General features: G+C 41.0%; 1 long non-coding RNA gene across 1 annotated transcript; it reads right to left on the reverse strand.

Moving 5' to 3' along the window:
• Positions 1-7,147: 7,147 nt before the first annotated feature.
• LOC147416200 (uncharacterized) lies at positions 7,148-11,553 on the reverse strand. The gene is made up of 3 exons (XR_015184229.1): positions 11,514-11,553; positions 9,266-9,406; positions 7,148-7,182 (listed from the first exon to the last, which is right to left on the reverse strand). It is a non-coding gene; the product is annotated as an uncharacterized LOC147416200 (long non-coding RNA).
• Between the last annotated feature and the right edge of the window lie 546 nt (positions 11,554-12,099).

The raw sequence follows: 12,099 nt of genomic DNA on the forward strand, positions 1-12,099 counted from the left end.
GTGGAATCGCAGCCATTTAAGGGTATCCTTAGGAAGATTTTCTGTGATTTTTGAAAAGGAGGAATTCTGCTTTTCAGAAATAGTATAAATGCTATGTTGGCAATGTTTATATGTTATTTAGACCTTTCCATATCTTGCTTATTATGTTGTGGAGCTGGAGGATGCTTTGATTATATAGTGCTGTGTCAGACACTTGCTCGAATAGTAATATTGAATTCATATTGAGCTCCTGAAGTCTTTGCATTTCCCACTGCTTTGACACTAGCCACCCATCAAGAGTACTAATTAAAGAGAAAATATGGCTTACACTAGTAATTTATTTTTATTTAGCACCCCTCGACACAAACTTCCTAATGTCCTTTTCTCTCATTAAAATCCAATTAACTAAAAATATTCTTTATTAAGTGGCCCATGAAATAACTTTTTAATTTTAGAACAAAAGGATATGAAGGCTATTGCCTGTTTGAAATACTTCCTAGCAATGTACTCTGGAGAAAGAAGGTGTACATTTATCTTCAACTCACTGGGGAGATCTTGAGAAAACAGCTCCCAGAAAGGATGGCTGGTGTTTCATTTCCTCAGTACCTGCTGTTTGTTTCCACTGTGCCTTCTCCACATTTATGATAGCAGCTTTGGAAGAAGAAAGTGAAAATAAAACACCAAATCAATGACGAGGAAGAGAAGTACATTTAAAAAGGGAGAACAAGGAAACAAGAGAAAACAAATGAGTCTTTTCTTATCCCAGGTGCAGTGACAAAGTAATTGTTTCAGAAAATGCTCCTGTCAGAAAACCTCTTTGCCACAAAGGAAAGGAGAGTGGAAGACAACCACAGTACCACCTGGAATATTTGCAATCTTACTTGTCAAATAGTTTGTTTTCACCTATGTAATGCATTAATTTGAAACTGAATCCTGTTGTGGAAATGTGCAACACACCCCACAGCTGGAAGCAGTGGTAGGACTTGACTCGCCATAGCTGACATATCATGCCAGCACTTCAAAGCGCTTCATTTGTGTGGTCACACAGTGAATAGGGCAGCAGCATGGAGACAAATTTTCTCTGCCTCCACCCAAAACAATCCCTGTAAATACCAGTCTGTTTCCTTAAATCCCCTTTGAAACACTGATTGCAATATAAAGAGCGTTTCTGTTCTGTGAAAATGAGGGTTTTCACGTGCGTGCTTGTGGGATGAAAGCCACCCTTGCTCTGGACTGGGTGAATTTACCTTGCTTTCCCTTCATGTACATTCTTCTTTGAAGCACCCAAGACTTCTCCCTGGCCTAGCTATCACCTGGTGGTGTTGATGGAGAGGAGATGTCACTTTGATTTCCAGGTTTTCATCTGTGTTTCAATAAACAGCACATAAGCCTTGTGCTGGCTCAGTTGCAGGAAGGAGAATATAGCTGGCCTGGAATGCTGACCACTAATGTTGATTTCTACCTTGCTTAAGAAGTTTAAGGTGGATTAAGGAGAAAAATATTCTGGGAGACATTCTTTGTTGGGATCTCTGACAACAGGATCCATACAGCTGTTACCACTGCAATAGTCCTGCATCTTTCTTGTTTACCAAAGCAGTGTCTTGGCTAAATTATTATCTGGGAGAGGAAGGAGTTCAGCTGTCACCATGCCTGCAACCTAGTACATTTTTGAAGAAGAAAGCTCTATGGGACAATACTTGTTTTAGTGCAAGCAGCATGTTGAGATATGGATCTCCTGGGATCCTCCTTGTTTAGGTATTCTACTATTTCACTATCATCTATCTTTTATTTCAGATAAATGTATATTCTTCATTGTTTAACTAGCTTTTCTTAACCCAGTCCTGTGTAACTTTCAGCTACTTCAGGAAAATCTCACATAGCAGAAAAGATAGAGAAAAATAATAGTAATTAGAAAGTGAATAAGTGAGACTCTGAAACAGCACTTTTATTTACCTACATTACGTCATGAGGGTTAATGGTGCTACCTGAGGCCAGATGAGGGCGGAGTTTTATCCTGAGTTTGGTTTAAAGCTGAGAACACGGTTTCTAATGCCCTTGTCTTAGACTAATGAAAGAACACTCACAAAGGGAAGAGAAAGATATTTGTAGTAAGGATACAAATGTCTTCAACAAATATTCTAATTCCTCTGCACATTCTGCACCATACTCAACAAAAATTTTTATCCCAGTGGAACAAATACCATGTGAGGGCTACCAGTCAACTGTCACCTGGGGCAACGACAGGATCTAAGGGGAAACCAAGTGAAAAAAAGCTACTAATGGCTTTACATTTACAAAAAGGCATTACAGCTGATTGGTTATAATCCAAGCTGTATGCTGGTATCTGAACTGACATACAGCTTGGATGCTGAGTCGTACCAAATATGCAAGGACCTGCAATGGCTGCTGCAAACAGGCCTCAAGAGAAGGGACTGCTTTTTGTCAATTTGGTCTTTTTTGATCTTATGACACAGATCGAGTGAAGCTATCCAAACTATTTTTTCCTGTCAGATATTTCACATGGTTTGGAGCCTTTAGTCCCAGTTTAGAAGCTAGGCAGCCCTGGCTTTCCTTACCAGTTCAGTTCATATTCTCTCAGCAGACAAATCTTCACCAGTTCAAACCATCAATTAAACATATCCACTTCTACTTACAGCCAGTCATGCAAACCAGCCACAGCAGCTGCTTCTGCTGGAAGAATAAAATGTTCTGTCAGAAGAAATGAAGGAAAGCTCCAGCTCTGTCATATCTTGTGTCTGGATGAGGAAGGGTAGAGGTGTCTTAGAGGAGAGGCCAGAGCATTGCCCAGCCACACACTGGAGTACAACTACAAGTGCAAGTGAAGGTCCTGTCTGCTCAGAAACCTTTCTCCAGAGTAAGTAGTGCATGGAGTGCTGTGTCCTGGGCTCCCAAGTGCAGGAAGGACATGGACATACCGGAGAAAGTCCAGCAAAGGGTCACAAAGATGGTAAGGGGAATATAGCATCCCTCATAAAAGAAGAGGCTGGGACTCTTCTGTGGAGTGGAGGAAGGAAGGCTCATGTGTATAAATACCCAATGGGAGAGTAAAGAAGGTGGAGCCAAACTCTTAGTGGTATCCTGTGAAAGCCCAAGAGGCAAAGGGCACAAATTAAAACACAGGAAATTCCATTTAAACATAGGAAAAAACTTTTTACTGTGGTGGTGATGATATTACTGTGATGATTTTTAATGTGATCAAATACAGGATTATGTTGCCCAGAGAGTCTATGGAGTTCCCATCCTTGGAGATATTCAAAGCCCAACTGAACACAGTCATGGGCAACCTTCTCTAGCTGGCCCATCTCTGAGTAGGGGGTTGGACTGCATGGTCTCCAGAGATGCCTGGCAGTCTCAGTCTTTCTTTAATTCTGTGAAATAGAGGACAATAAATATGCTCAGTTAATCCTACATATGGACCCGCTTGTTCTGGAATACAAATATTTCTCCCTTAACTACATGGATCTAAATGAGACAGCCTAGAGTAGCTCCCTCCTCCAGACAAGTCCTACATGTGAGACATCTGAGCCCCTGGAGCTGATCTGCTCTGAATTCTGCCCAGTGGCAGCAGCACATGAGCAGTGAGACTTTCCTCTGTAAAAATTTCAAAGGGGCAAGTGGGCTAGAATGAAAAGGACTAATATCATGGCCCCGGCACTGGCCTCTCTGCACACCACTCAGCTGCTCTGCCTCCCCAGTAAGGCTGCGGACTGCCTGGGGTCTGACCTCCTGAGGTGAGCAATGGGCTCCTTCACTGTGTGGTGGGTGTGGGCTAGTCACCCCTGCCAGGGAAAATGGAAAGCAAAGCATGGCTCCCTGGGCCTCCCACATCATTCCTGCTCACAGGGCACTCGTGTGTGACTAACCATCCTCCCAGAGAAATCCCTCTAAGGATAAACAATTTCTCAAATATATGGGTAACCCTCTCCCAGAAAAGTTGCTGGGCATCAGGTATTTCAGTAGGAGCAGATAGTTAAATGACTCTAAGAACCTGCTCTTACCCCATTTTTATGAGCAAGGAGAAAAAGAAAGAAGGAGAGACACAGTTCAATTTTGCTTTTATTAGATCCACCTTTTTTTTTTTTGCCAGGCTTTTAAAGGCAAGAGCCTTAGAGCAAAAGAGGGAATGAGTCACTGCAATAGCTTCTCATTAAACTAATGACAAGACATATAAACAGAGGGAGCTCACTTGGCTAATGTTCCTACCATCCGTAACGCTAAGCCATAGGAAATTAAACCAGAAAAAAGTCATGTAGCATGCTTTGGACTGGGTGTTCAATTAACCTTAAATTGAAAATTTAACATTTCATTCAAAAACAACAATTAGGCATTTGCACCAGGTGACCTGTAGCTGGACAGGGTGAAAAAGAAGGAAAAGCAAATATCAAGCTCTGTTTCTTGCACTTTTGAGTGAATATGCACTGAGTAGTAGCACCTCTGTTGAACCACAATTCCAAAGGCAGGGAGCTCCTTTGCTGTTCTCATTGCTCTCTTTTTAATACCAGGTCAATTACCCAGATACCTCCTTGGGCTATGTTACGTGCTGAACAGTTCTGAAAAATACCCTCTCAGTAAAAGCCATTATTTGCTGGTCTGAATATATAAAAATCAACCTACCAGAAAAAATAAATTCTGAAGGGCTCAACGCTAAAATTTCTCTCCAGAGAATGCTCCATTTTCAGTAGAGAAGTAGATACGAATGATTCTCATGCAAATCAGAGATTAAAAAGACCATGAGATGTTAATCTGCAGAAAACATCTTATAGCAAAACTGTTCTAGGTCTACAGCATCAGCCACAGATTGCAGGAAGAATAAGATCTTTTGGTAGTGAGAAAACAATGCTGAAAGTGTTTTTAAAATTGCAAATGCTCAGCAGTGTTCAAAATGGACCCATTTTCAGCAGTGTTTCCCAAATAATATTTACTAACCTTTTAAATTGAAATTTTTAATTGAAATTAATGAAAAATGCAATCATTGTTTCGAAACATTTTGACAATATTTTATTTTAAATGGGGATTGGCAGTTCCTGACATGCTTGACAAAAATGTGGACATAGCACTATTAATGTTAACTTGTTTTTAAGTAAAGAATTGAAGAGCAAATTTTTCTAGCAGCAACTCTATATAGTTGCATAAGATATCAGTCCTCTCTGCCTGGTAATTTTAAGTTTTGTAGCAATTAATGTTGAAGCATCTGTTAGAGCTTTGGTAAAAAACCCCAGCAACAATTTACATTTTGTCTTATAAATACCTTAAAGGTAGCTGAAGCTTCTTCAGCTCCATGGTTAATGTAAAGCAAATGAGGAAAAACGTTCCTTTCATTTCCACTCCTTTGTGGTTTAACAGAGAAAGAAGAATAATTTAGAGTTTTAACTATGTTTGTAACAGGCAATCAGGAGAAACCCTCTGTACAAAGATCCTTAACAACAGAAAACAAAAAGAGCAGAACGTTACAAACACTAAAAACTCTACAGAAATCTAAGTCTGACAGAAAAACAACCCAACAAATTAAATTACACAAATATTGTACGTGATCAGTCCATTAAATTTATCCATTACAAATAGCACAACATTTCTATACGATTAAACATGAGAGCTGAGCAATCATTTATTCCTGGCATTCCTCAGTATGCAGTAGAAGTACGAGTAGAAGAATGACTTTTACATCAAGTAACCCTCACTAATAAACAAGTCCATTATCCTGGCAATGGAAAAAATAATTACAAATAGTTGAAGTTGGATGGGTGACTGGGTGGAGGGTTGCCGATAGACTGTAATGGAGATATTTTTGAGCCTGGACATACAAGTAATTTTCTCTACTGCTTTCTGGAGAGGGTTGTTTCAAAAGTGGTAGTGAAAAATGAAAGGACAACATTATTATTAAACATTATCAAGCTGACAGACACTTCTTTATTAAGATGCAAACAAATTCTTCATGTCATAGATGATGACTCCTGCTATTTTCAGTTCTTTGCCAAACTTGAATGTTTTGGGCCAACAGTTTCCACAAGAAGCAAATGCCCTAGTGTGAACATGTTTAAGCTCTGTCTGCCATTCATACTTTTGTGGAAGAGGTACTCACAAGTCTTACAGTACTTTTTAACTAAGAAATTCAAGCACAATTCAAGCACCTCCACGTGACACAGCCAAGATGACATTCATCTGTGCAAACTTGGTGTCAAAGCCAAGTGCAATCACTGTGCAAGTTTGTTGCCATCTCAGCTTCAGTTTCAGCTAAGGCTGGTATGTTCCATGTCTTTTTTGCCTTAGTCTTCACTATGTATGTCTCCCAGACCTCTGTGGTTAGTGAAATGAGAAGGAACAGCAGTGCAGATGAGTCAGGCACTACTTGAGAGAACAGGTGCAACAGAAGTCCCTGTGTCTGAGAAGTTGCATCCAAGTATGATGAAAGAACTATCCAGTGTCCTTGCAAGGGTTTTCTCTATCATATTTGAAAGATTGTGAAAACTGTGGGAGGTCTCCAACTTCTGAAGAATGGTACCCATCTTCGAAAATGGACGAGTGGGCAGCTAGATGAGTATAAAGACAGTTGGATGGTCAGGATCAGAGGGCCCCAATTAATGGTTTGTACTCCACCTGGATGCCTATGCCCTCCTCTTAGGATCTATCCTATCTAACATTTTTATCAGTGATCTGGAGGAGGCAACCAAGTGCACTCTCAATAAGTTTGCAGAAAGATGACAGCAAGCTGGGGAGACCAATTGATACACTCAAAAGCAGGCCTGCCATCCAGAGGGGCCTAGACAGTCTTGGGGAGACTTATGAAATGCAAAGTCCTTCACCTGTGAAGGAAGAAGCCCCTGCAGCGATGCAGGGTGGGGGCTATCTGGGGAGAAGGTCTGCAGAAGGGGCCTCAGAGTCAGTGAGTTGCACAGGAGCCAAGTGTGCTCTAGCAGCAAAGATGGGCAACAGCCTCCTGGACTGTATTAACAGGAGCAGAGATGGTAGGTTGAGGGAATGTCTCATCCCCTTTTAGTCACCTCTTTGACTACATCAGGATACTGCATTCAGTTTAGTACGCTCAGGACAAGAAAGGCAACCACAAACTGGATTGGGTTCGGAGGAGGCCACCAAGCTGGTCACGGACTGGAGTACCTGCCTTGTGAGGAGAGGTTGAGGGAGAAGAGATGACTTCAGGTGGACCTCACAGCAGCTTCCCAGTTCCTATGGGAGAAGACAGAGCCAGGGTCTTCACTGAGCTGCATGGCAGGAGGATAAAAGATGATGTGCATAAGTTGAAACAAGAGAGATTCAGACTGGAAAATTTTTTACCTGACAACCACAACCCAGCTGGGGCACAGATATCACAGATAGTATCATCTCCAGCCTTGAAGGTTTTAAAGACCTGACTGGATAAAGCCCTGAACAACCTGCTCTGACCGCAGAGCTGGCCCTGATGTGAACAGGAGGTTGAACTTGAGACCTCCTGAGGTCCTTTCCAACCTGGGCTAGTCTGCGATCCTGTTCTGCAATCACCCTAAAGTAGGCCTGGTGTTTAGTCTGCTTAGTCACCCTGAGACTCCCACCAGCTGTATTGGCAAGATCTCTATCAACTATAATGGGAACTTAAAAGGCTCCTAGCAGTCACGTGGTTTACCTGAGATACGTAAATTAAATGTGTTAATCTTGAGCTGAATCCTGCCTTTACTGACACAAATTGAGCCTGGCCACGTGAGTACTCCCTCATGCATGTCACATCCTACAACTTTCACTGCAACAGTTCAAAAGGACTTTGTGTTTGTGCATCACACATGATATAACCAGACGGTCAGAAGAGGTGATTATCATGCTGCATACAGCGTTGATGTGGTCTCGCCTTGACTAATGTGTGCAGTTCTGGGCCTCACAATTTAAGAAGGATGTAAAGGTGCTTGAATGTGTCCAGAGGAGGGCAACAAAGCCGGTGAAAGGGCTGGAAGGAACTTACTATGAGGAGCATCTAAGGACTTCTGGTTTGTCTAATTTGGAGAAAAGGAGGCTGAGGGGCAACCTCATTGCTCTCTACAGATTCCTGAGGAGAGGAGGTTTAGACTGGACATCAGGAAGCCTTTCTTTACTGAGAGGGTAGGCAAACACTGGGACAGGCTTCCTAGAGAGGTGGCTGATGTCCCAATCCTGTCAGTGTTTAAGAGGCATTTGGGCAATGCCCTTAACAACATGCTTTAACTTGGTCAGCCCTGAGTTGCTCAGGCAGTTGGACTAGATGATCGTTGTAGGTCCCTTCCAACTGAAATGTCTCCTCTCCTCTCCTCTCCTCTCCTCTCCTCTCCTCTCCTCTCCTCTCCTCTCCTCTCCTCTCCTCTCCTCTCCTCTCCTCTCCTCTCCTCTCCTCTCCTCTCCTCTCCTCTCCTCTCCTCTCCTCTCCTCTCCTCTCCTCTCCTCTCCTCTCCTCTCCTCTCCTCTCCTCTCCTCTCCTCTCCTCTCCTCTCCTCTCCTCTTCCTGGTACTGCTGTAAGTCAGCCATGGTCAGAGGTGCAAGGTTGTCAGCTTCAGCTCTTTTGGAACCTGGCACACAAAGGTGAATATGATTTACAGAAGGATAAGAAAAGGAGGGTGTTAAGATGCAGGAGAAAAAAGAACCAAAAGAAGCGGCTGGACTGAATATGGAGGGTAAGTCAGGGAGAAAGAAAAGAGAGCAGAAGCAGAGACATTATCTGGGGATGTATGGTTGTGGTTGGAGTCGGGAGAGTTTGGACAGGATCTGTAACTACCAGATAACTCTAAAATAGGCAATGCTGTCCTTGATTTCTGGCACTGTTGTGATGTCATACAATAGCCATGGAGTGCAAAAGTAACCTTAATTTGACAATTTGTTCTTTTGCGTTGCAGCACAGTAGGGGAGTAGTCACTAGAGAGTTAAAATCTGCATCACAATACATACATGCAAGATTGCATAGACAGTCGTAAGTCTGATATTTTGTAGTGCAGTGTGCTTGCCATTACAGTCTTCATCATTTTATGATATTGTTTTTGTAGTTTGGACTGATGAAGTCTTCCAGCAAGATTATTCCTTACCTAACTCTCAGAAAGGCATTCAAGTGAATAGTGAATCTGCATGGAAAAGAGTTTAATGTGCTCATCAGCAGAAGTTTCACAGTAATGAAGTTCAAATATTGTTATTATGAACATTAAACCCCTTCTAAAAGATTTTTAGTTCCACCTGGTTTAATGTGAAAGAAATTACACTGCTACTGCTAAAATCCCACAGCTTTGCTGTCTTAAATACTACGGAAAAAAGGATGCTTACCTCCACTCACCAGGCTCAGACTCTGCATAGAAGTACAGACTCTCCTCCCCAAAGGGAAAGGAGGTTGACTATCTGGTCTCATTCCAAAGGACACGAGACAGGCTAATGCTGAAGACAATGCACTCCTCAAAAACCACCGCACTCCATCATGCAGTGTGGAAAAACAGAACAGAGAGAAAATAAATATGGAAAATTGACCTAAAGGTCCAAATGTGATAAATCTCAAGTCCACAATCTTCTGAATTCTGAGTCCAAGCTCATATTTTTAGACTTGCTAAATCTGGACTTTGTCAACCAAAGGATCTCATCTATGCAAGCAATTTATTAACATGAGGCAAAACGAACTGATGCTATATACTGAGTAATGCAGCTGTTCAATTACAGTTCTTATTATCCAGTCCTCCAAACATGAGAAAGTGTGAAATTAATTGATAAAAATCAAATCTCTTGTAGTAAATATCAAGGCAATTGTTGAACAAAAAATTTATGATCAATAACCTCAAATACAGCAGGTAGCTCAAGAATCACTTCTTACAATTCTGAATTGTAATAACAACGAAAATGTCAGAGAGTCTGAGAAAAGCTTTCTTCTACCAGAAAACTGACTTAAAAATAAATGACTGATAGAGGTTGAATTGAATAATAATTGCAGTTAAGTATGTCTAATATGACTAAAGACAATGTTCTTCAACTTAGAATTATCTACTTATGCAGTATTGTGAAAAGACAAATGGGATCCAAAAGCTGTTTTTCAACATTGGTAATATTTATCTAAAAAGAAAAATTCCCTAAAGTCAAAATGGCATTAACTTTAACCTATGTGGTATAAGCTTCTGTAGGGGAATTTCACATAGGATTAACATTTAAAGTACAACAAACTTTTAAATTCTAGACATGTTATTTTAGTTGAATCAGTAGATGAACAGAAAAAACACATATTAAACACATTCCTGAGTAGTCATTAGATTCTCTTAGTGCTCTTAAATGTGGTCACCTGGTTTGGGACGGTTTGTTCATGCACCTTATATCTCGTCTCCCATTATTTATGAACAATATTTCCCCCCTGAAGTTTTTCAGGAAATGAAATACTAGGACTGGAAATCTCCAGAAATGGATTGACCAAAAATAATAATCTGAGCTACAAAACACACCAGTTTCATGTGTGTCTATGTTGAATCCTTACACTGACTTTTCAATCAAAATACATCTAGTGGACTTGCAGACCTGAGATGGTTCTTGGTTAAAATAAAATACCATTTCACAGATGGATTTTAAGAAGAAAAAGTACAACCAATTTAATTAATCAAACTTTTGTGATGTAGTGGGTAAGGAAAAAAGGCCAGTAACTAACTGGATTTCACATGAAGCTGTGCAGATATAAATCCCAACAGTATAATTACAGAGAGGCCAGGAGATCACCAAGTGAGGCAGCTCATCACACAACAGTCACTTGTCACCATATGTGCTGGTTTGGGCTGGGATAGAGTTAATTTTCTCCATGGTAGCTGGTATGGGGTGATGTTTTGGACTTGTGCTGAAAACAGCGTTGATAACACAGGGATGTTTCAGTTACTGCTGAGCAGTGATTACACAGATCCAAAGCCTTTTCTGCCTCTCACATCACCCCACCGGCAAGTGGGCTGGGGGTGCACAAGGAGTTGGGAGGGGACACAGCTGGGACAGCAGACCCCAGCTGACCAAAGGGATATCCCACACCATATGATGTCATGGTCAGCATATAAAGTTGGGGGAAGAAGAAGGAAGGAGGAGGATGTTCAGAGAGATGGCATTTGTCTGCCCAAGTAACCATTATGTGTGGTGGGGCCCTGCTTTCCTGGGGATGGCTGAACATCTGCCTGCCGATGGGAAGTGGTGAGCAAATTCCTTGTTTTGCTTTGCTTGCACGCGGGGCTTTAACTATTAAACTGTCTTTATCTCAACCCACAAGTTTTCTCACTTTTGCCTTTCCAATTCACTCCACCATTCCACTGTGAGGGGAGTGAGCAAGTGGCTGTGTGGGGCTGAGTTGCTAGCTGGGGTTAAACCACGACACTGTATTTGAATGCAGACGTGGTCTTTGTGTTAGAATAGGACAAGAAGATATTTTCTCATTTTCTTGGTTTTGGAATATTTTAAATTCCTCTACCAAACTGGGACAAAACGCAAGAACCTCAAAGAGATTAAAATGAAACAAACAACCCACCCCCCTCCCCAACAAATATAGCTTTAGAGCAGTTGGAATGCTTACTTTTAGCGCTGATCTGTTTCATTAAAAATCTGACTTTTCACTGTAGTTACATTTCAGAAAGAAAGTATTCCTGAAATTAAAAAGCAGAGCATTTCATTTTGAAGCTACTAGAACAAGATATTAAAAAAAATGTCAAATCTTTTTGACTTGGAAATAAATACTGAAAGCAATCCTTCATCATAAAAAAGTCTAGTTTTGACAAATTGACATTTTCAAACTAAAAAAAAATAATTTATTGTAAATCACATTCAGCTCTACACATCTCCAGGATGCATTGCAATGAAGCGATTCTTGTGTGATTATGTATATGCATTAGGAAAGAAACCAGCTACAGGCTGACAGACAGATGGCCTCCTATGATCTTTGGACTTCCAAATGAGAAAAATAAACAAAACAAAGACCAGCAAAATAAGGTCTCACGTTGTAATATCTCCTTCAGGGAGTATTGAAAATGTTTTTCCACTTGATTCTGGCTGGAATACAACAGAGATGGCTACCAGAAAATGTTCTCTATCCAATAAATTAATTGCCTGAGTTATTCCCAATACTTTTTTGATATATATATTCAATTACACATCTATTAGTA

Source organism: Leptosomus discolor, chromosome 1, assembly GCF_034619465.1.
Source record: "Leptosomus discolor isolate bLepDis1 chromosome 1, bLepDis1.hap2, whole genome shotgun sequence".
Lineage (NCBI taxonomy): Eukaryota > Metazoa > Chordata > Aves > Leptosomiformes > Leptosomidae > Leptosomus > Leptosomus discolor.